The sequence below is a fragment of the Haematobia irritans genome, chromosome 3, assembly GCF_050003625.1.
Source record: "Haematobia irritans isolate KBUSLIRL chromosome 3, ASM5000362v1, whole genome shotgun sequence".
NCBI lineage: Eukaryota > Metazoa > Arthropoda > Insecta > Diptera > Muscidae > Haematobia > Haematobia irritans.
Genome location: NC_134399.1, coordinates 108,043,515 through 108,067,938, shown reverse-complemented (window position 1 = coordinate 108,067,938; position 24,424 = coordinate 108,043,515). Strand labels below are relative to the sequence as shown.

General features: G+C 28.0%; 1 long non-coding RNA gene across 1 annotated transcript in view; it reads right to left on the bottom strand.

The window, feature by feature from the left end:
• LOC142231788 (uncharacterized) overlaps positions 1 to 24,179 on the bottom strand; it is a 24,958-nt gene extending 779 nt beyond the window's left edge. Inside the window, exon 1 of the long non-coding RNA XR_012720919.1 lies at positions 23,635 to 24,179. This is a non-coding gene — a long non-coding RNA (uncharacterized LOC142231788). The remainder of the gene's footprint in view (positions 1 to 23,634) is intronic.
• Between the last annotated feature and the right edge of the window lie 245 nt (positions 24,180 to 24,424).

Sequence of the window (24,424 nt, the reverse complement as noted above, 5' to 3'; positions counted from 1 at the left end):
ACTGACCCCCAAATTCGGCTTGCGATTGCTCTAAGAGAAGCAAATTTCATCCGATCCGGCTGAAATTTGGTACATGGTGTTAGTATATGGTCTCTAACAACCGTGCAAAAATTGGTCCATATCGGGCCATAATTACATATAGCCCCCATATAAACCGATCCCCCGAGGGTTGCGGAGCCTCTAAGAGAACAAAATTTCATCCGATCCGGTTGAAATTTGGTACGTGATGTTAGTATATGGTCTCTAACAACCATGCAAGAATTGGTTCATATCGGTCCATAATTATATATAGCCCCCATATAAATCGATCCCAGATTTGTCCTCCGGAGCCTCTTGGCTCATTTTTTTAGAAAACATTGTCAAAATGTTATTTCTATAGAAAAATTTGTCAAAATTTTATTTCTATAGAAAATTTTGTCAAAATTTTATTTCTATAGAAATTTTTTTACAAATTTTACTTCTATAGGAAATGTTTTCAAAATTTTATTTTGTCAAAATTTTATTTCTATAGAAACTTTAAACTTATTTATATACGTATTTAATCGGCCTTTTTTAGTTTAATATATACCACGTATGGACTATGTGGTATATATTACGGTGTTAGGAAGTTTTAAGATACCTTGCCATCGGCAAGTGTTACCGCAACCCAAGTAATTCGATTGTGGATGACAGTCTTCAGTAGAAGTTTTTACGCAATCCATGGTGGAGGGTACATAAGCTTCGGCCTGGCCGAACTTACGGCCGTATTTACTTGTTTATATATAATTTTACCTTTAGATGAAATAATTTTCTTGTAATTTTATAAGAGTTTATACTATCTTAAGAATTTTGTGATTATAATTATACACCAAAAAAATTTTTTTTCTGATTCAATCACGAAATTTATTGATCCAATTAATTTTTCATTAAAATGTCTTCAATCAAATCAATTAAAAAATTAATTGATCCGGCTCGAAGGACCATGAACAATTGGATGCCAGCTGAACCAAGACCAAAGGAGTGGATGTTGATAAAGAGTGGGATTAAAGAGCAATTGGAACCCACAAGTGCAAGGCTTGGATCGTGTCAGTATCACCCATTTGCTGCTTGTGTGCTGCCAAACACGAGTGGAAATAAAATTGTGGACTGTATTGCGGGGTTGTTGTAATCACAGCAGGAGTGAAACGACCCACCAATATCAAACTGGGGTTGCGGGGAAAGCGACTTGAATTCCTATGTGGTATAAAATCTCCGTATTAGAGATATTATACGCGGGTAAAAGAAGAAGACACACAAGATATTTCAAGTGGCAATTAATCCTTTATTAAATATAGGTGGCTCACCAGTTGGTAGTCGAAGTGCAAGTGAAGTAATTCTTGGGTTTTTATCGATATATAATTCACAATTAACAGATACAAATTAATTTTAAACTGTTATACAAAAAATATTTCAATTTGTAAAGTTTGAAAATTTTAGAAATTCAAAATTTTGGAAATTCATTTTTAATAATTAAATGATAAAATTATAAAAAAAATGTTGTCTAAACATAAGACACCAATTAAAAAATTAATTGATACTTAATTTTTGTCATTAATTTTTGTTTCGATTAAAAAAATTATTGCATCAAATAAAATTTAAATGAATATGTTTTAACACTCAATTAAGACTTTAATTGGAAAAATTTTCGTGAAATTTGTTTCTTTGTATACGCCGAAAATTCAAATTTTTTGAAATTTTATATGATTTTATAAGATATACAGAAAAACCTCCAAAATTTGATTAAAAATTCCAAATTGAGAATGATAAATTTTATAGAATTTTTGGTAGATTGGGTTTTGAAAAGTTTGGTACATTATTTTTACATTGTGTGTGGCAACCGCAGTAGTAATACACATAATGTGAGTACATTGAACTTAGCAAATAAATTCGCATTAAATCTTACACATTTAGCATTACATTGTGTGTTATGTTTTATTCGTTTGTTGGTTATTAATCCGAGCAAGGGTACTTACTTTCAAAAGTTATTTAATTATGGACATGTTGTTGAAAATTTATAATTTACATGCACGTGCTTACATTTGCATTTTATATTGAAATCACTACGTTTGAAAAAAATCAAAATTTCGTACGCATGTAGATGAACTTGAACTTAATATATTAAAATTTCATATGCGTGAACCAGGAACTGTGTTATAATTCAAAGTAAATGTTCATTCAATTTTATTGCCTAAATTAGTCAATATTTTGGTAATGAGAATAATTATGTACGCACCCAAGACAGAGAGTATATACAGAAATAAAAAAAATCCATAGTTAAACTAATAATAAATTTTAAGTATTTTTTATGTTAGCCTGATATCAATGAAGGCTGGGTTTTCATCCAAATTAATTACTTTACATATTATTATAATTTTAATATGATCTTAATTTATTGAAAAGAAAATGCCAACTGCCAATCCCCACAAGTCTGACTATATACATGTTTCATCGAATTTTCATAGTCTTTAGTGTAGATTGGGTCTAATATGTTAACTTCTTATGGAAATTACACACGAGAAGTATACCTCCCAAATTGAACCATTTTTCAGCACCACTGCGCATGATCTTCTCACATAACTGCAATCCCTTGATCTTATTTTTCAATTTCGCTTACTTAGTACACTAATACAATAACAAATTGAAATCTATTTTTAAAGACATTTTTTTTATTACAAAATAATTATTTGTTTGTACCCAGCAAAAAAAAAAAAAAACATGCACCCAGAGAAGGAATATGATCACCTCAACCATGTTTCAAGAGCAAAATGTTATTTTTGAATGGTGACCATGTAACATGTTTATCGCAACCATCTCGGATATTATGTGTCTGATTTCAGCAAGCATTTTATTTTTGTCGAGAAAACAACATTTTTGCCATAAACATGTTACTGGTCACCATCCAAAAATAACATTTTGCTCTTGAAACATGGTTGAGGTGATCATATTCCTTCTCTACGTGTGGTAGTTGTTTCCAAACATTTCTTTTTAAGAGCATCCCGGGAACCTCTATATATTTTTTTCTACTTCCAATGAAGTGCTTTTGGTCTTAGAAAATATGCTATTAGCAGTTTAAAGTGAAAATTTAAATTTTGGACAATTAAATGTAGCAAAAAAGAATAGAAAATCAACAAAAAGTAAAAAAAATAATGAAAACATAAATTAAATTTCAGTCCTGCGGGCATTTTAACATGTGTCTGTTGACTTTTTTACATTCAAGAAAGTTCTTTTGGGACGGTTTTTGCAAATTACTAGAATTTTCAACTTTTTATTGAGTTTAAACGGAAAAAAGTATATTTCTACAAAAATATGCGCTGAGAATAACAAAATAAAAACGAAATGAAAAAATATTTTAGAAAAAGATTTAATAAAAAAATTCACCTCTGGTGATATTTGAATCTGAAAAAAATATCACCAACATTTTTCCAATTAAAATTTTAATTGAATTTTAAAAAATATTTTATTAAAAATTTCATTGGTTCAACAAATTTTTTAATTGAAACAAAAATCAAACACAAAAATTAATTGTATCAATTAATTTTTTAATTGGAAAAATTAATTTTTTGAAGACATTTCACTTAAAATTTAGTTGGATCAATTAATTTTGTGATTGAAGACAAAAAACATTTGTTTGTGTGTGTTCTTTATTATACCCTCCACCATAGGATGGGGGTATATTAACTTTGTCATTCCGTTTGTAACACATCGAAATATTGTTCTAAGACCCCATAAAGTATATATATTCTGGGTCGTAGTGAAATTCTGAGTCGATCTAATCATGTCCGTCCGTCTGTTGAAATCACGCTAACTTCCGAACGAAACAAGCTATCGACTTCAAACATGGCATAAGTAGTTGTTATTGATGTAGGTTGGATGGTATTGCATATTGGACCACTTTTACGCATAGCCCCCATATAAACCGACCCCCAGAGAGACCTTCGGAGCCTCTTGGAGGAGCAACATTAATCCAAAACGGTTGAAATTCGGCACGTCGTGTTAGTATATGGTCTCTAATAACCATGTCAAATTTGGCACATATCGGTCCATAATCATATATAGCACCTATATAAACTGATTCCCAGATTTGGTTTTTGAGCCTCTTGGAGGAGCAAAATTCACCCAATCCTGTTGAAATTTGGTACGTGGTATTAGTATATAGTCTCTAACAACCATGCAAAAATTGGTCCATATCGGTTCATAAATATATATAACCCCCATTTAAACCGATCCAAAAATTTAACCTCCGGAGCCTCTTGCAGGGGCAAAATTCATCCGATCCTGTTGAAATTTTGTACGTGGTATTAGTATATGGTCTCTAACAACCATGTAAACAATAGTCCTTATCGGTCCATAATTATATATAGCCCCCATATAAATCGATCCCCAGATTTGACCTCTGGGACCTCTTGGAGAAGCAAAATTCATCCGATTCGGTTGAAATTTGGTACATTGCGCTCGTATATGGCCGCTAACAACCATGCAAAAATTGGTCCATATCGGTCTATAGTTTTATATAGCCGATTCCCAATCACACAAAAATTGGTTCATATCGGTTAATAGTCATGGTTGCCACTCGAGCCAAAAATAATTTGTCAACATTTTATTTCTATAGAAAATTTTGTAAAAATTTTATTTCTATAGAAAATTTTGTCAAAATTTTATTTCTGTAGAAAACTTTCTTAAATTTTGATTTCTATAGAAATTTTTGTCAAAATTTTATTTCTATAGAGAATATTCTCAAAATTTTATTTCTATGGAAAATATTCTCAAAATTTTATTTCTATAGAAAATTTTGTTAAAATTTTATTTCTATAGAAAATTTTGTCAAAATTTTATTTCGATAGAAAATATTCTCAAAATTTTATTTCTGTAGAAAATTTTGTAAAAAATTTATTTCTATAGAAAATTTTGTAAAAATTTTATTTCTATAGAAAATTTTGGGAGCCACCGTTTTTTGGGAGCCACCGTCGTGCAATGGTTAGCATGCCCGCCTTGCATACACAAGGTCGTGGGTTCGATTCCTGCTTCGACCGAACACCAAAAAGTTTTTCAGCGGTGGATTGTCCCACCTCAGTAATGCTGGTGCCATTTCTGAGGGTTTCAAATCTTCTCTAAGTGGTTTCACTGTAATGTGGAACGCCGTTCGGACTCGGCTATAAAAAGGGGGTCCCTTGTCATTCAGCTTAACATGGAATCGGGCAGCACTCAGTGTTAAGAGAGAAGTTCACCAATGTGGTATCACAATGGACTGAACAGTCTAAGAGTCAAAATTTTATTTCTATAGAAAATTTTGTAAAAATTTTATTTCTATAGAAAATTTTGTAAAAATTGTATTTCTATATAAAATTTTGTCAAAATTTTATTTCTGTAGAAAACTTTCTTAAATTTTTATTTCTATAGGAAATTTTGTCAAAATTTTATTTCTATAGAGAATATTCTCAAAATTTTATTTCTATAGAAAATATTCTCAAAATTTTATTTCTATAGAAAATTTTGTAAAAATTTTATTTCTATAGAAAATTTTGTAAAAATTTTATTTCTATAGAAAATTTTGTCAAAATTTTATTTCTATAGAAAATATTCTCAAAATGTTATTTCTATAGAAAATTTTGTAAAAATTTTATTTCTATAGAAAATTTTGGGAGACACCGTTTTTTGGGAGCCACCGTCGTGCAATGGTTATCATGCCCGCCTTGCATACACAAGCTCGTGGGTTCGATTCTTGCTTCGACCGAACACCAAAAAGTTTTTCAGCGGTGGATTATCCCACCTCAGTAATGCTGGTGACATTTCTGAGGGTCAAAGCTTCTCTAAGTGGTTTCACTGTAATGTGGAACGCCGTTCGGACTCGGCTATAAAAAGGGGGTCCCTTGTCATTGAGCTTAACATGGAATCAGGCAGCACTCAGTGTTAAGAGAGAAGTTCACCAATGTGGTATCACAATGGACTTTATAGTCTAAGAGTCAAAATTTTATTTCTATAGAAAATTTTGTAAAAATTTTATTTCTATAGAAAATTTGTCAACATTTTATTTCTATAGAAAATATTCTCAAAATTTTATTTCTACAGAAAATTTTCTCAAAATTTCATTTCTATAAAAAATTTTGTCAAACTGAATTTTAATATATACCTTTTTTTAATATATACCTCGTATGGACTAACTCACAATTTAGAAGACGGTGTTAAGAAGTTTTAAGATACCTTGCTATCGGCAAGTGTTACCGCAAATCAAGTAATTCGATTATGTATGACAGTCTTTAGTAGAAGTTTCTACGCAATCCATGGTGGAGGATACATGTGAACTTACAGCCGTATATACTTGTTTTTTTTTCGTTCATACCTACATAAAATATTTAAAATCTTTTTCGATATTTAAAAAAAAACGGAGGTGTTAGTATTATTCTACATAGAAAAAAATATATCCAACATATTTCCAATTAAAAAGTTGATTGAACATTTTAAAAATTAAAAAATGAATTTTTACAATTAACTAGAAAGGCTAAGTCAATTAAAAAAAAGTGATGGACATTTTTTTAGTTTTTAACTAAAAATTTATATCAATTTGTTAATCAAACTAAAAACACAAACGCCCATTTCCATGTAGCTCCGGTAGGGTTTAACTGCCAGTTAACAGAAAATAAAATGGATATCTACGCTCTGGTTAATTATAACTGAAAAATTTTCAGCAGTTGTCCATAGTTCCATAAAAGGTCCTTAGCTAAGGGAACACTAATGGAGCTTCATGAAAATGCGGGTAAGTCTATTAAGAAAGTAATTGGAAATAGTTACGTTTTTAATAAAAATTAATTAAGTTTTGTAATCAACATCAATTAAATTTTTAATTGAATCAATTAAAAAATTTATTAAAATTTTCAATTAATTAATTTTATAATCAAGTATTTTTATACCATCCACTATAGGATGGGGGGTATATTAACTTTGTCATTCCGTTTGTAACACATCGAAATATTTCTCTAAGACCCCATAAAGTATATATATTCTGGGTCGTGGTGAAATTCTGAGTCGATCTAAGCATGCCAGTCCTTCCGTCCATCTGTTGAAATCACGCTAACTTCCGAACGAAACAAGCTATCGACTTGAAACTTGGCACAATTAGTTGTTATTGATGTAGGTCGGATGGTATTGCAAATGGGCCATATCGGTCCACTTTTACGTATAGCCCCCATATAAACGGACCCTCAGATTTGGCTTGCGGAGCCTCTAACAGAAGCATATTTCATCCGATCCGGCTGAAATTTGGCACATGGTGTTGGTATAGGGTCTCTAACAACTATGCAAAAATTGGTTCACATCGGTCCATAATTATATATAGCCGCCATATAAACCGATCCCCAGATTTGGCTTGCGGAGCCTCAAAGAGAAGCAAATTTCATCCGATCTTGCTTAAATTTGGTACATGGTATTGGTATACGGTCTCTAAAAACCATGCTAAAATTGGTCCATATTATATATAGCCCCCATATAAACCGTTCTCCAGATTTGACCTCGGGAGCCTCTTGGAGGAGCAAAATTCATCCGATCCGGTTCAAATGTGGAACGTGGTGTTAGTCTATGGTTTCTTATATACATGCAAAAAGTGGTCCACATCATTTCACAATTATATATAGCCCCCATATAAACCGATCCCCAGATTTGGCTTGCGGAGCCTCTAAGAGAAGCAAATTTCATCTGATCCGGTTGAAATTTGGAACATGGTGTTACAACTGTTTCAGAATTGATCCATATCGTTCCATAATTATATGTAGCCCCCATATAAACCAGATTTGACCTCCGGAGCCTCTTGGAGGAGCAAAATTCATCCGATCCGGTTCAAATTTGGAACGTGGTGTTAGTATATTGTCTCTAACAACCATACCAAAATTGGTCCATATCAATCTATACTTATATATAGCCGATCCCCAATCACACAAAAATTGGTCCATATCGGTTCATATGTTAATCATGGTTGCCACTCGAGCCAAAAATAATCTACCAAAATTTTATTTCTATAGAAAAATTTGTCAAAATTTTATTTCTGTAGAAAATTTAATAGAAAACTTTGTCAAAATTTTATTTCTATAGAAAATTTTGTCAAAATTTTATTTCTATAGAAAATTTTGTCAAAATTTGTTTTCTATAGAAAACTTTGTCAAACTGAATTATATACGTATTTAATCGGTATTTTTTTGATTTAATATATACCACGTATGGACTTACTTACAATTTAAAAGACGGTGTTAAGAGGTTTTAAGACACCTTGTCATCGGCAAGCGTCAAGTTATTCGATTGTGGATGGCAGTGTTTAGAAGAAGTTTCTACGCAATCCATGGTGGAGGGTACATAAGCTTCGGCCTGACCGAACTTACGGCCGTATATAATTGTTTAATATCCAATTATTTCGATTGAAAACATTTCAATTAAACAATGAATTGGATAAATTTATTTTGTGATTGAATCAGAATTTTTTTTTTGTGTGTATGATGCACCTATCCCATGGTGAAGGGTATTCAAATTAATAATTTTGTTTACGTTTTCGAGAGGTTTTCTCTTATTCCAAACAAAATTACTTCCTACCTCTGTGAATTTCGTATTAGCTCATCGTGGATGATTAACCACAACCATATTGCTTCACTGTGTAAACATATCAAACAGAGATAAACCATGGTTTATGGCCTTAAACCTAACACCCAATGATCACAAAATTTGGCAGATGTTATGCCCGGCATTTGGCTAACTCATCATGAATTTTAATTATGAACAAGAAACATGTTTGGTTGAATAAGAAGAATTAAACAAAATTTATTTAACAAAAAATACGGAAATATATGAGTTCTTAGCCAATTCTTTGGACCATTCAGCCAAAAATATCAAACCAAACATTATCGGTTTACTTTGGTATTGATCTTTAGCCGGTTAAAAGTTTATCTGAATGAAATTTAGCCAACGATTTGCAATGAAAACAAGATTTTCGTTTTTATTTTGATACCATTATTCCAACTAATTTTTTAATATCACCGGTAAATGCGGAAGTTTATCAATAAAAAAAAAATATTTTCATTCGTTCATATTAATCATATTCCAGCACAAAGAAAAAAAAAACAAACTATTCATTCACATGGTAATTCAGACAACGAACCGTCAATTTCGCGATTGTAAAAATAATTTGTGAGGTTAAATTTGACATGCGATTTTTGAGTGTTTATTTTTTATTGATAGCTATTAAATTGGATTATAATTTTTGCAAATCTTTGAAATTATATTTGCTTGAAAATCGAAACCAAAAATTTTTAACAGATTTATCGCTGGCCAACTACACAAAAAAATGGAATTAAATAGTGAACATTTTCGAGCTATTATTTGTTACAAATTTCGACCTGGATTAACTCAACAACAGTGCATCGATGAACTTAATTAAATTTTGGTCGATGAAGCTTCGTCAAGGACCAGTGTTTATCGATGGTGAATTCAATCGAGATCGTAGTACACTCCAAGACGAATTTCGTGAAGGTCGTCCAACTAATATTGTTGGATCGACATGTGACCTATTGTGAGATTGACATAACTTTAGGCGTTAAAGGGACTAGCATATATTTAATATAGCATTTGACCGCCGAAAATACTTGTTCGCGTTAAATCCCACACAATATGTCAGTAGCTCAAAAAAGGCTCGTGTCGATATGTCGAAAGAATGATGCAAAAATACGATAGTAGTGCTTCGAAGCACGTCAATAACATCGTGACAGGTGATGAATCGCCTTAACTAACAAACTATCAACTTGAAACTATGCAGAAGTAGTTGCTATTGATGTAGATCGGATGGTGTTGCCAATGGGCCATGTCGGACCACTTTTAAGTAAGTCGGACCATATAAACCGATTCCCAGATGTGGCTTGCGGAGCCCTCTGAAGGAGCAAATTTCATCCGATTGGAATTTGGTACGTGATATTAGTATATGCCCTCGAATAACTTTCAAAAAATTGGTCCATATCGGTCCATAATTATATATAGACTCCTAATAAACCAATACTCTGATTTGACGTCCGAAGCCTCTTGGAAGAGCAAATTATAACCGATCCGGTTGAAAGTTGGTACGTAATGTTGGATATGCCCTCTAACAACCGTGCAAAAAAATTGTCCACATCGGCCCACAATTATATATAGCTCCCATATAAACATACCCCCAAGTTTTAACTTCTGAAGCCTCATGAAAGAATAAATTTCATCTGATCCGGATGAATTTTGACCCTCTAATTACTTTGCTAAAATTGGTTCATATCGGTTGATAATACCAGTTTACGAAATAAAATTTGTTTCATGTACATTTGTTGAGAGGTGACTTTTCTTACGTATTTTGATCTGCTGAATTCGAAAACGAAATTTATTTCTTTAGAAAATTTTGTCAACATTTTATTTCTATAGAAAATTTTGTCAAAATTTTATTTCTATAGAAAAATTTGTCAAAATTTTATTGCTATAGAAAATGTTGTAAAAATTTTATTGCTATAAAAAATTTTGTCAAAATTTTATTTCTATAGAAAATTTTGTCAAAATTTTATTTCTATAGAAAATTTTGTCAACATTTTATTTATATAGAAAATTTTATTTCTACAGAAAATGTTCTCAACATTTTATTTCTATAGAAAAAATTGACAAAATTTAATTTCTATAGAAAAGTTTGTCAAAATTTTATTTCTGTAGAAAATTTTGTCAAAATTTATTGCTATAGAAAATTTTGTCAAAATGTTATTTCTATAGAAAATTTTGTCAAATTTTATTTCTGTAGAAAAAATTTTATTTCTATAGAAATAAAATTTGGCAAAATTTTATTTCTATAGAAATAAAATTGCCAAAATTTTAGAAAATTAAAAAAAAATTAACAACATTTTCTGTGGAAAATTGTATTTCTATAGAAAATGTTGTTAATTTTTTTTCTATAGAAAATTTTGTCAAAATTTTATTTCTATGGAAAATATTGTCAAAATTTTATTTCCATTCGTTTTGTTTTATTATTGTTGGTTTAGATCTTTAAGCATTGTTGTTGTTTTTTTATTTCAGCTTAAACCATAGATTGACTAAACTACAAGTGTAGCTTAACCAACAGAGGAAAAGAATGTTTGTCAAATTTATTTGGGCAAAGCCCTATAGACTGTAAGATGGTTGGATGGACGCACGTTTCGGAATTACCACATTCCTCACCAGCATCCTCTGCTTGCAGCAAAACTATCAACCAATTATCAGAAGCTACACTTGTATTTTAGTCAATGTATGTTTTTAAGCTGAAATAAAAAAACAACAAAATTTTATTTCTATAGAAAATTTTGTCAAATTTTTTCTATAGAAAATTTTGTCAAAATTTTGTTTCTATAGAAAAAATTTATAATATTTTATTTCTATAGAAAATTTTGTCAAATTTTATTTCTATAGAAAAAATTTTATTTCTATAGAAATAAAATTTGGCAAACTTTTATTTCTATAGAAAAAATTGACAAAATTTTATGTTATTCCTATAGAAAATTTTCTCAGAATTTTATTTCTATAGAAAATTTTGTCAAATTTTTTTTTCCAAAAACATTTTGTCAAAGTTTTATTTCTATAGAAAATTTTGTCAAAATTTTTTTTCCAAAAACATTTTGTCAAAGTTTTATTTCTATAGAAAATTTCGTCAAAGTTTCATTTCTATAGAAAATTTCGCCAAAATGTTATTTCTATAGAAAATTTTGTCAAAATTTTATTTCTATAGAAAAAATTGACAAAATTTTATATCTATAGAAATAAAATTTTGTCAAATTTTATTTTTATAGAAAATTTTGCCAATACTTTATTTCTATAGAAAAAATTGACAAAAAATTAACAAAATTTTCTGTAGAACAACATTTTCTGGTCAAAATTTTGTCAAAATTTTATTTCTATAGATAATTTCGTCAATTTTTTTTTTTGTAAAAAAAATTTTGTCAAGACTTTATTTCTATAGAAAAAATTGACAAAAAATTGATAACATTTTCTGTAGAACAACATTTTCTGGTCAAAATTTTATTTCTATAGAAAATTTGGTCAATTTTTTTTTATAGACAATTTTGTCAAAATTTCTCTATAGAAAATTTTGTCAAAATTTTATTTCTATAGAAAAAATTGACAAAAATTAACAACATTTTCTGTAGAACAACATTTTCTGGTCAAAATTTTATTTCTATAGAAAATTTGGTCAATTTTGTTTTTTATAGAAAATTTTGTCAAAATTTCTCTATAGAAAATTTTGTCAAAATTTTATTTCTATAGAAAATTTTTTCAAAATTATTTCTATAGAAAATTTTCGCAAAATTTTATTTCTATAGAAAATTTTGTCAAAATTTTATTTCTATAGAAAATTTTGTCAACATTTTTTTTCTATAGAAAATTTTCTCAAAACTTTATTTCTATAGAAAATTTTATTAAGATAGAAAATTGATTTTGTGTGCATATGAACTAACATACAATTTAGAAGACAATGTTGAAAAGCTGTACTACACCTTGCTATCGCCAATTGTTGCCACTACCAAATAAATTCGATTTTGGATGACACTCAAAAACAAGTGAAACCTCTATTTCACTTAAGCCAATTTAACTTTATTTTAGTTCATGGAATTATTATGTTTGGTGAAAGTTTCCTTTCCTCTAATAATTTTTTGCGTATGTTAGTTAAATGAACTAAAAAAATTTGGAAGTTCGTCTTAAGGCACAACTTTAAAAGCACTTCCAAAAATGTCCTCCCAAAGATGCGTTTGTTTATTTTAACTGCACATAAAGTTCAATTGAGTCAATTTTTTATAACTCGCTTTTTCATTTTTTAATGGGAAATTTAAAAGATTATTGTTTCAAATGAGTTAAAAACAGATTAAAAATTATTAAAATAATGCAATTATTTAAATTTTGCCGAAAAAATGCTAAATCCTTTCTAGAAAATTGCGAATTTTTGAAACTATTTGATATCAAACGTTCCAGGCAAGCGTTATAATGCACTAAAAAATTATAAAAAATTTAAAAAATTTTTTTATTCATATCCAAACCACTGATGCAAATTCAGTGCACCGGCTGTTGAAATGGAGGACTTCTGGAGGAATTCCATTATTGGAAATTTTTTTTAATACTATTTATAAAATATATTAATTATTTTTTGGTGTGCACATTTCTAATAGCCTTATAATATGAAATATCAAAAGCTTTATGCATAAAACAGTGGGAGATGTCAACACCAATTAGACACGCAAACCCCCCAAGTTATCTCAATCTCACTTTGTATTCTAAAGTTCGTTTACCTTTTTTTTTAATAAGCACTCATTTTACTTAAGATTGAAGTGTTAGAGTTCCAATTATACGACGATGTATTCCGTACTTCTAAAATAAACAACACTATGGGAATGCTTTTGTCAAAGCGTTTGCCAAGATATTTATTTTTGTGTATTAAGAGGAGCATTGGTGTTAAAGTGTAATTATATTTAAAATTAGATGTTGGCCAAAATCGAGAAAAAAATCAGAATTATTAATAGTAAGAAGCATTTTGAAAATATATTCAAGTTTCATTATACCCCAAAGAATAATGTAGGTGCATATCTATTCCTTTTTATACCCTCCACCATAGGATGGGGGGTATATTAAGTTTGTCATTCCATTTGTAACACATCGAAATATTGCTCTAAGACCCCATAAAGTATATATATTCTGAGTCGTGGTGAAATTCTGAGTCGATCTAAGCATGTCCGTCCGTCTGTTGAAATCACGCTATCTTCCGAACGAAACAAGCTATCGACTTGAAACTTGGCACAAGTAGTTGTTATTGATGTAGGTCGGATGGATTTGCAATACCATATCGGTCCACTTTTACGTATAGGCCATATCGGTACACTTTTACGTATAGCCCCCATATAAACGGCCCCCGATTTGGCTTGCGGAGCCTCCAACAAAAGCATATTTCATCCGATCCGGCTGAAATTTGGTACATGGTGTTGGTATATGGTCTCTAACAATCGTGCAAAAAGTGGTCCACATCGTTCCATAATTATATATAGCTCCCATATAAACCGATCCCCAGATTTGGCTTGCGGAGCCTCAAAGAGAAGCAAATTTCATCCGATCTGGTTGAAATTTGGAACATGGTGTTACAACCGTGTCAGAATTGATCCATATCGGTCCATAATTATATGTAGCCCCCATATAAACCGTTCTCCAGATTTGGCCTCCGGAGCCTCGTGGAGGAGCAAAATTCATCCGATCCGGTTCAAATTTGGAACGTGATGTTAGTATATGGCCGCTAACAACCATACCAAAATTGGTCCACATCAGTCTATAGTTATATATAGCCGATCCCCAATCACACAAAAATTGGTCCATATCGGTTTAATCATGGTTGCCACTCGAGCCAAAAATAATCTACCAAAATTTTATTTCTATAGAAAATTTTGTAAAAATTTTATTTCCATAGAAAAAGTTGTCAAAATTATATTTCTATAGAAAACTTTCTCAAAATTTCATTTCTATAGAAGATTTTGTCAATATTTTATTTCCATAGAAAACTTTGTTAAAATTGTATTTCTATAGAAAAATTTGTTAAAATTTTAGTTCTAAAGAAAATTTTCTCAAAATTTTATTTCTATCGAAAATATTTTCAAAATTTTATTTCTATAGAAAATTTTGTCAAAATTTTATTTCTATAGAAAATTTTGTTAAAATTTTATTTTTATAGAAAGCTTTGTCAAAAATTTATTTCTACACCCAAAAAAAGGGACGCTAAAGCCAACTGAACTTTATTTTAGTTCATGAAGATTTGTTGATTTTAGTTAGATTTTGCACAATATGAGCACATGTTCCTTATTTGAATAGTTTTTGCTAACTTTAATGACGTGAACTAAAAACAAGAAAAAAAGTTGTTTACAAATATAGCGCACAATTTTACTATAAAATAAATTAGTTAATGTTTTACTAAAATGGCAGAAGTTTGCTTAAATTGAGTTCATAAGTCTCTCAAATGAGTAAATTTTTACGAAAATTGTACCTGTCTTGAACATCGTACAGCGCTGAAGACATTTTAACAATTTTTAAATCCAATTTTTTCTTTCAACATATGAAGTTTTCTTAAACACCAGAAAAAAATTAATTAGTTTAATAAATTTTCTTCAATTTTACAAAAACTATAAACTTACTTGTAACATGTTGCAATTAGAAAACTATTTTAGTTAAAATTTTCTAAAATAAACTTATATTTTCTTTCGTGGTGGGTTCACTTTTTTTTGGGAGTATAGGAAATTTTGTCAAAAGATATAGAAAATATTGTCAAAATTTCATTTCTATAGAAAATTTTTTCAAAATTTTATTTCCATAGAAAATTTTGTCAAAATTTTATTTCTATAGAAAATTTTGTTAAAATTTTATTTTTATAGAACATTTTCTCAAAATTTTATTTCTATAGAAAACTTTATTTCTATAGAAAATTTTATTTCTATAGAAAATTGTGTCAAAATTTTATTTCTATAGAAAATTTTGTCAACATTTTATATCTATAGAATATTTTTTTCAAAATTTTATTTTTCTTTCTGGTTGATTATTGTTGACCTTTTTATTCATATTTTTATGAAAAATAATTCTTAAAAATTTCATTTCTTTAGAAAATTTTGTCAACATTTTATTTCTATAGAAAATTTTGTCAAAATTTTATTTATCTAGAAAATTTTATTAAAATTTTATTTCTATAGAAAATTTTGTCACAAAATTATTTCTATAGAAAATTTTGTCAAAATTTTATTTCCATAGAAAAATTTGTCAAAATTTTTTTTCTATACAAAATTTTGTCAAAATTTTATTTCGGTAGAAAATTATGTCTTGTTTTTATAGAAAATTTGTGTACAGGAATATTGTTCAAAATCTACCAAAACATCAAGATTTCTATGGCAGTGTTTAGAAGAAGTTTCTACGCAATCCATGGTGGAAGGTACATAAGCTTCGGCCTAACCGAACTTACGGCCGTATATACTTGTTTAATCTTAGCACCCTGTTCGGAGTGAAATTGTATTAAAATATTTTTTATAAAAATTCTCACCCTTAAATTCTAAAGCAATTATTATTTTTCTATTTTCATATTAAGAAATCATGCGTATAATGAAGGGAATAATTATCCAAGTAATTTTTGTTTTTTGTATGTAAGCATTGGAAGATTCGTTTCGATATTAAAATAAACAAACTTACCCCCATTTTCATGAAGCTCCGTTATTGCTATGTTAGCTTGCGAACTTTTAAGCCGTACTGTGGAGATATGTGTCATTTTGCCTATTTATTCCATATGTCAGTTGGGGTCTTAATTCTTGTAAATTTTTCAGTTAAAGTTAACCGGAGGCAAGATATTTGCAGTTTATTTTCTGTTAACTGACGGTTAAAGCCTAACGGAGCTACATGAAAATGGCCGTTAATTGATATATTAACAGAAAAACTCCATAAGAAGTATTACCAATAATAGATATTAAAATTGTTTGAGCATATAAATCAATTATAATAACCATTTAATAACTCACTGATGGTTAATTGCCTTTATATGTTAGCTTATGGCGTTTTCTTTTCTTGTAAAAAATGCACACTTTTTTTGCATTTTGCCCGGAAAATGTACTCTTTAGGTTCTTTTCTAAAAAAAACAGGCAAAAGTGCGAAAAGGCTTCGAATTCTGTTGTGAAAATAGCGCCACGCTGGGAGGCAAATTACGGGCATTTTCAGCACTGCCAACAAACGAGAGTGCTGCGATTGCCCTGTTTCCTTCTTTGAATTCTTTTCTGCCCGCTGAAATGATAGCATTTTTTTAGGTTGCTGGTAACATTTTAAAAATGCGCATTCTGTACAGACAAAATGAAGGCAAAACACTTTTTTCAGAAAAGAAAACACCATTAGTTTCTTATGATTCACAAACAAATTTCAATGATTTTTAATCTATCATAGAAGTTTTCTATTTGATTTCTATATTGTGTGGAACATTCATAACGGTACTACACGGATGAAAAAGACTGTTTTTCATATGTTTGGCTATAAACATTATATGTTGGAAACACAAATTTTTAAACACAATATTTTTGAGTGCACGCATATAATGTTCATAAACTAGCATAACATGTTTGAGACATATATATTAATATGTTAGAACATATTATGTTTGGGACATAAAATGTTTGTAAATATAATATGCTTGGATTCAAACATATATTAATTTAGAAATAGCCTATAAACATATATGTGTTTAGTAGCTTGGAGCGCTATTTAACAGGGAGCGATATTGAATTAAGTTGGTGGTTGTTGCTTGTTATTACAAAATTAACATTTTATTTTTCCTTGGACAATTGATCAGATACTTCTTTGATCCTTACAAACTGTGTGGTCCGCTGTTCGAATCCCCGTCCGGCAAAAGGTAAAATTAAAATAAAAAAAATCATACAATTGAATAATTTCTTCTACAATGTTTGTATTACAGAAAAAGGTGCTAAGAACTAAAAAATCTCGTGGAAGTGAGAAAGATGTGGGGGAATATACAATTAGGCAGAAACAAAATTTTGAGCATTCAGGTCGAAAACCTATGTTGTTAGCACCTATATTACCTGTTTATTTTCATAATTCATTATGATTGTAAATATATAAATAAATAAATAAAATTTTGAGCACAATATTGTTTGGGAGAATTTTTTTTAAGCATATTATATTTGTGGGTGCAAAATGCTTCCAAACATATTATATGGTCACATAATAACATATTGTTTTTTGGAAGACAACATTATTGAATTTGGATGCAAAAATACAAAATGTTTGGAACTTAGACTACCCAAACATATATTGTTTAGACCAATATGCTTTCAAACATATTATATATTGGTAGAGATCAAACACATAAATGTTTGGGCAATACCCAAAAATGTATATGCTTGAAGCAAAATATGTTTGGGAGTATATGTTACAGAAGCGATTTTTTGTGAGGGTGTATATACTAAATAAACTAATTTTCGTTTAACATATATAAAAACAAATTAAACAATTTACAAAAAACTTGATTTGGAGTAGTACAAAGCAATTATATTTTTGCTGTTTTTTTTATCCATTTCGATTGACACTTCAATACTAATGATCTCACACGCTCACAAAAAATCGCTTCTGTAACATATACTCCCAAACATATTTTGCTTCAAGCATATACATTTTTGGCTATTGCCCAAACATTTATATGTTTGATCTCTTCCAATATATAATATGTTTGAAAGCATATTGGTCTAAAGAATATACGTTTGGGTAGTCAATTTCCAAACATTTTGTATTTTTGCATCCAAATTCAATAATGTTATGTGAACATATAATATGTTTGGAAGCATTTTGCACCCAAAAATATTATATGCTTAAAAAAATTCTCCCAAACAATATTGTGCTCAAAATTTTATTTATATATATTTACAATCATAATGAATTATGAAAATAAACAGGTAATATAGGTGCTAACAACATAGGTTTTCGACCTGAATGCTCAAAATTTTGTTTCTGCCCAATTGTATATTCCCCCACATCTTTCTCACTTCCACGAGATTTTTTAGTTCTTAGCACCTTTTTCTGTAATACAAACATTGTAGAAGAAATTATTCAATTGTATGATTTTTTTTTATTTTAATTTTACCTTTTGCCGGACGGGGATTCGAACAGCGGACCACACAGTTTGTAAGGATCAAAGAAGTATCTGATCAATTGTCCAAGGAAAAATAAAATGTTAATTTTGTAATAACAAGCAACAACCACCAACTTAATTCAATATCGCTCCCTGTTAAATAGCGCTCCAAGCTACTAAACACATATATGTTTATAGGCTATTTCTAAATTAATATATGTTTGCATCCAAGCATATTATATTTAAAAACATTTTATGTCCCAAACATAATATGTTCTAACATATTAACATATATGTCCCAAACATGTTATGCTAGTTTATGAACATTATATGCTTGCACTCAAAAATATTGTGTTTAAAAATTTGTTTTCCAAACATATAATGTTTATAGCCAAACATATGAAAAACAGTCTTTTTCATCCGTGCAGAAACCATTCACATTAACTTCGAAGTCGTTACAAAAGTCAAGTTTATTTATCATTGTTAAAAAATAAATCAAAAATTGGAAGAATATAACAAAAAGTTATGAACATGAACTCGAAAAGAGAACAAATGTGTGTTAAACAAACAAAACTAGAAATGAAAAGTATATCTACCGTTGGGTAAAAACCATTATTTGCCAATTTTTTGGTATCTAATATTAATATCCCAATAATGAAATATATATGAAATTGTTTTAACAGAATTTCCCTAAACATTACAATTCAGTTATTGTTTAAATTATGAAATTACTGCAACGAAAACTATAGTGAATTATTAAATACTAAAATTTTTGTATACTGCTTTGTTTGGAATAACTCAAAACATAGATTTCTCAGTTATTCCGCTCAAAAGTTTTATTATATGGAGTAGTATACTAAGCTTAATTTGTGAAATAATAAATTTACCTATATAAAAGATATATATACATATATCAACCATGCAAAAATTGGTCCATATCGGTCCGTAATTATATATAGCCTCCATATAAACCGATTCACAGGTTTGACCTCCGGAGTTTCTTGGAGGAGCAAAATTCATCGGATCCGGTTCAAATTAGGAACGTGGTGTTAGTATATGGTCGCTAACAACCATGCAAAAATTGGCCCATATCGGTCCATAATTATATATAGCCTCCATATAAAGCGATCCCCAGATTTGAACTCCGGAGCATCTTGGAGGAGCAAACTTCATCCAATCCGCTAGAATTTGGTACGTAGTGTTAGTATATGGTCTCTCTCTCCAAATCACATAAAAATTGGTCAATATCGGTTAATAATCATGGTTGCCACTTGAGCCAAAAATAATCTACCAAAATTTTATTTCTATAGAAAATTTTGTCAAATTTTTTTATCTATATACAAAATTTTATTTCTATAAAAAATGTGTCACAATTTTATTTCTATAGAAAATATTTTCAAAATTTCTTTTCTATTGGAAATTTTGGTCAAAATTTTATTTCTATAGAAAATTTTGTCAAAATTTTATTTCTATAGAACATTTTCTCAAAAATTTTATTTCTATAGAATACTTTCTCAAAAATTTTATTTCTATAAAACATTTTCTAAAAAAATTTATTTCTATAGAATATTTTCTCAAAAATATTATTTCTATAGAATATTTTCTCAAAAATTTTATTTCTATAGAAAATATTTTCAAAATTTCATTTCTATTGGAAATTTTGGTCAAAATTTTATTTCTGTGGAAAATTTTGTCAAAATTTTATTTCTATAGAAAATCTTGTCAAAATTTTATTTCTACAAAAAATTTATTCCAAAAATTTATTTCTATAGAAAATGTTCTCAAAAATTTTTCTTTCTGTGGAATATTTGCTCCAAAATTTTATTTCTATAGAAAATTTTGCCAACATTTTATATCTATAGAATATTTTGTCAAACTTTTATTTCCATATAGAAAATTTTGTCAACATTTTATTTCTATAGAAGATTTTCTCAAAAATTTTATTTCTATAGAATATTTTCTCAAAAATTTTACTTCTGTAGAATATTTTCTCACCCATTTTATTTCTTTAGAAAATTTTGTCAAAATTTTATTTCAATAAAAAATTTTCTCAAGATTTTATTTCTATAGAAAATTTTGTCAAAATTTTATTTATATAAAAAATTTTCTCAAAAATTTTATTTTTTAGAAAATTTTGACAAAATTTAATTTCTATAGAAAATTTTGTCAAAATTTTATTTCTATAGAAAATTTTGTCAAAATTTTATTTCTATAGAAAATGTTTGTAAAAATTTTATTTCTATAGAAAATGTTTGTCAAAATTTTATTTCTATAGAACATTTTGTCAAAATTTTCTTTCCATAGAAACTGTTGTCAAAATAATTTTTTATAGAAAACTTTCTTAAAATTTCATTTCTATAGAAAATTTTGTCAACATTTTATTTCCATAGAAAATTTTGTTAAAATTTTATTTCATAATCATGGTTGCCACTCGAGCCACAAATAATCTACCAAAATTTTATTTCTATAGCAAATTTTGTCAAAATTTTTTTATTTATATACAAAATTTTATTTCTGTAGAAAATTTTGTCAAAATTTTATTTCTATAGAAAATTTTGTCAAAATGTTATTTCTATAGAACATTTTCTCAAAAATTTTATTTCTTTAGAATATTTTCGCAAAAATTTTATTTCGATAGAATATTTTCTCAAAAATTTTATTTCTATAGAATATTTTCTCAAAAATTTTATTTCTTTAGAAAATTTTGACAAAATTTTATTTCTATTGAATATTTTCTCAAAAATTTTATTTCTATAGAATATTTTCTCAAACATTTTATTTCTTCAGAAAAATTTGTCAAAATTTTATTTCTATAACAAATTTTCTCAAAATTTTATTTCTACAGAAAATTTTCTCAAAAACTTTATGTCTATGGAATATATTCTCAAAAATTTTATTTCTATAGAAAATTTTCTCAAAAATTTTATTTCTTTAGAAAATTTTGACAAAATTTTATTTCTATAGAAAATTTTGTCAAAATTTTATTTCTATAGAAAATTTTGTCAAAATTTTATTTCTATAGAATATTTTGTTAAAATTTTATTTCTATAGAACATTTTGTCAAAATTTTGTTTCCATAGAAAATGTTGTCAAAATAATTTTTTATAGAAAACTTTCTTAAAATTTCATTTCTATAGAAAAGTTTGTCAACATCTTATTTCCATAGAAAATTTTGTTAAAATTTTATTTCTATAGAAAATCTTCTCAAAATTTCATTTCTATAGGAAAATTCGTCAAAATTTTATTTCAATAGAAAATTTTGTCAAAATTTTATTTCCATAGAAAATATTGTCACAATTGTATTTCTATAGAAAATTTTGTAAAAAATTTATTTCTATCGAAAATATTGGCAAAATGTTATTTCAATAGAAAATTTTGTCAAAATTTTATTTCATTAGAAAATTTTGTCAAAATTTTATTTCAATAGAAAATTTTGTCAAAATTTTATTTCCATAGAAAATTTTGACAAAATTTTTATATGTAGAAAATTGTGTCAACATTTTATTTATATAAAAAATTTTGTCAAAATTTTATTTCTAAAGAAAATTTTGTCAAAACTTTATTTCTATATAAAAGTTTGTCTCAAATTGATTTGTGTAGAAAATTTTATCAAAACTTAATTTCGATAGAAAATTTTGTTAAAATGTTATTTTTAAAGAAAATTTTGTCAAAATTTTATTTCTATAGAAAATTTTGTAAAAATTTTATTTCTATAGAATATTTTGTCAACATTTGATTTTTCTTTGTGGTTGATTATTGTTTAGCTTTTTATTAATTTTTTTATGAAAAATAATTCTTAAAAATTTAATTTCTTTGGAACATTTTGTCAACATTTTATTTCTATAGAAAATTTTGTCACAAAATTATTTCTATAGAAAATTGTGTCACAATTTTATTTCCATAGAAATATTTGTCAAAATTTTATTTCTATACAAAATTTTGTCAAAATTTTAGTTATATAGAAAATTTTGTCACAAAATTATTTGTATAGAAAATTTTGTCAAAATTTTATTTCTGTAGAAAATTTGGTCAAAATTCTCTTTCTATAGAAAATTTTGTAAAAATTTTATTTCTGAAGAAAATTTTGTCAAAATTTTATTTCTATAGAAAATTTTGTTAAAATTTATTTTTATAGAAAATTTTGTTAAAATTTTATTTCTATAGAAAATTTTGTCAATATTTTATTTCGGTAGAAAATTGTGTCTTGTTTTTATAGAAAATTTGTGAATAGGAATATTGTTCAAAATCTACCAAAACGTCAAGATTTCTACAAATGTACCAAACAGTAAAGAATCTACCAAAACGAATGCATTGAAAAGTTTATCGACAATCGATCATGGAAAAAATTTACATCAGTGGTATTTCACCAATGTGGTATCACAATGGACTGAATAGACTAAGTGAACCTGATACATCGGGCTGCCACCTAACCTAACCTAACCTACATCAGAGAAATACGTCTTCTATGCTAAGCAAAATTCGGATTCGTATTTTAAGGATATGAAATTTTACGACAATATTTTACAAAAGCAGATGTCATGGCAAATTCAAGAAAATTTATTAGACATATTAAATATTTTTTTTTTCTTATTAAAGAGAATTTCGAAGTTTGAAGGAAGTACTATGCGAAGTTCGTAAAGGTCGCATTATTTGTAAAATTTGCAAATTTAAAGAAATTCTAAACTATTCGGCAGGAGACATTATTTTAGCAAATCTTTATGGTTAATTTTTGTATAATTTTTATAATTTATAATTTTTCAAAACATAATAATTCCATGAATTAAAATAGAATTAAATTGGTTTTAGTACCATATATGATTCACCTTTTTTGAGTGTATCATCTATGAACTTGACTTACTCTCGAAGATATATTGTTTGCCATATCTTCGAGAGTAAGTCAAGTGCCTGTATTGTGATAACAACAAACTGCCGAATGGACAAATAAACACTAACAAAAAAAAAAACACACAAACCTTATATTCGAAATCATCTTCAGGATCCTTGTGTGAAAAATATATTCCTTGGCTTAGCTTTCTTAGTTGACTTCTCGAAGGCATTCTGATGACGATTATATTCGTTTTCTTCAGTTTTCAAATTTTTATTCTTGTATTTTTTCTCGAATTTCTTTTTAAAATTTCCTTTTTTATTTTTTGTTTATATAGCTCACAACAATTATCATTTACTATTAATTACAGACTAAAATAATTTGAACAATTATGGCGTAAATGGTCATGTTTATAACAGTTTGGTATTAACTTCACGTAATTATTAGAGAACAAAAATGCAAAGTATACGTATATATACGAAAAAATATTAAGGCCTGTTATGAGTTTTTTTGTTGTTGTTTGATTCGATATAGAACAATTTAGTGTTTTAGCACAATAGAATGAAATTGAAATGCCGTCAAGTCTTTACGATACGCTCACGTGTAATGAACAACGTCAGAACAATGACTAAATTTTTGCGACTTTATTTCTGGCTAAGGCAACAAATGGCCAAGAGAGAGACTCACATTCAATCCGCCAGACAGACAACAATTCATTTGGTTAGACTCATAAAATTTTACCCTAAGCATTGAAAGAAAAGAAAAAGATTCTTGGCAATACAACATGCACACACACACACATTTGGCCATATACACAGATACTATTGAGTTGAGAATAAAAATGTATAGCCGCATGTTACAAGTGTTTGAGCATTTCCTTTGAAAACTTCACTCAATTCAAGAGAATCTCAAAATCAAAAAAACACAAAACCCACAAA